This window comes from Apium graveolens, chromosome 8, assembly GCF_009905375.1.
Source record: "Apium graveolens cultivar Ventura chromosome 8, ASM990537v1, whole genome shotgun sequence".
Lineage (NCBI taxonomy): Eukaryota > Viridiplantae > Streptophyta > Magnoliopsida > Apiales > Apiaceae > Apium > Apium graveolens.
In genome coordinates, this window is record NC_133654.1 from 12,890,239 (window position 1) to 12,891,953 (window position 1,715).

Genomic DNA, 1,715 nt, shown 5'->3' on the forward strand with positions numbered 1-1,715 from the left:
GGTGACGATGAGTTCGATTATGGGCTAATCGTTGTCATGGGATTCTAGCGGATTTACTTATGGATTTCAATAATTAATTGTTTCGATATCTTGGTGTGTGGTGATTGATTGATATCCTAGTATTGGTTGTGCTTATTCGTCTTATGTGCGTAGCTAACATATAAGATAGTGTGTTAATCTCTATTGAAGCGACAGTGAATATAGAGGTTTAGAACATGCCATGCTAGCATAGGTTCATGTATGTGTATGCATGATTCGTAGGTAACTCTAACCGTTTTACTTGCCCTATGTAATCAAGATAGATAACTTGTGCTTAAACCGTTATGTTGTCAAATTCTATAGACATATAGGGTCTCAATATAATTGGTGCCTATTCAGCTTCTATCTCTTTTGTGGATGTCTGGTAGAATGGTACTCGTGCAATGAAAGTTGGCGTTTATCAGTTTCGTGTTATCTGATTAGTGTCATCACCATCACATGCTAAGGTTAAAAACAATAAGGCTATTGAATGAAGTATTTAATGAAGTTAGAATCCCATGTTTGTCATATATAGTAATTCAACCTCAATTCTCTTAGTTAATGTTATTTAGTATAATCTCTTAGTTTAATAAAAACCCAATTTGTTATTTGTCTTAGCATTGAGCGATAACCATACATTGTTGCATAGGTGCATAAATTGAACTTAACCTAAACCAGTCTCTGTGGGAACGAATCTGATTTATATCTTATACTACTTGCGAACGCGTATACTTGCGTGAATATTAGCGCGTGTTTTCGCCCTAACAAGTTTTTGGCGCCACTGTCGGGGACTCGGTGTTAATTTTTAGTTTATGTGCTTGTCATCAGTGGTCGTTAAAGTTCACTGACTCGGATTCTTTTACTTTCACGGTTTATTTGTTTGTGTTTCAGGTACTCATTACAATGGGAGATCTAGCAACACGAACGAAAGCCTTGATGGATTTTTCTCAACCCAAGATCAATGACATTCAATCTAGTATTGTCCGGCCAGCTATCACATCTAATACCTTTGAGATCAAGCCCGGCATAATTCAATGGGTACAGACTTCAGTCCAGTTTGGGGGTTCTCCAACAGAAGATCCCAATACACACATTAGGGATTTCATTGAAATATGCGACACCTTCAAGTTCAACGGTGTTTCTGAAGATGCTGTGAAGCTGAGACTGTTCCCATTCTCTCTGAAGGACAAGGCTAAGAGCTGGTTACACTCTCTACCAGCTGGTTCGATTACTACTTGGGAAGATCTTGCTCAGAAGTTTCTTACTAAATTCTTCCCTATGGCGAAGACAGCTGCACTCAGGAATGCTATTACTCAATTTGCACAGCAAATGGGAGAATCGCTAAGTGAAGCTTGGGAGCGCTACAAGGAGATGCTTAGGAAGTGTCCTCATCATGGAATTCCTGATTGGATGATCATCACTTGTTTTTACAATGGGTTGGGAGCACAGTCCAGACCCATGCTCGATGCAGCATCAGGCGGAGCATTATGTGCAAAGAGCTATGAGGAAGCTTATGATCTAATTGAACTGATGGCTGCTAATGAATATCAGTATCCAACCCAGAGATGTCCACAGGGCAAGGTAGCAGGAGTTCTTGAGGTGGATACAGCTACGGCTATCACTGCTCAACTAAAGGCATTGTCTATGAAGATCGATTCTCTGGCTAACTATGGTGTTAAGCAGATAACCAGTGTTTG

The 1,715-nt window shown here is 39.8% G+C and overlaps 1 non-coding gene across 1 annotated transcript; it reads right to left on the reverse strand.

Annotated features, from left to right (window-relative positions):
* Positions 1–1,311: 1,311 nt before the first annotated feature.
* LOC141682013 (small nucleolar RNA R71) lies at positions 1,312–1,418 on the reverse strand. Its single transcript, XR_012559418.1, has one exon. It is a non-coding gene; the product is annotated as a small nucleolar RNA R71 (small nucleolar RNA).
* Between the last annotated feature and the right edge of the window lie 297 nt (positions 1,419–1,715).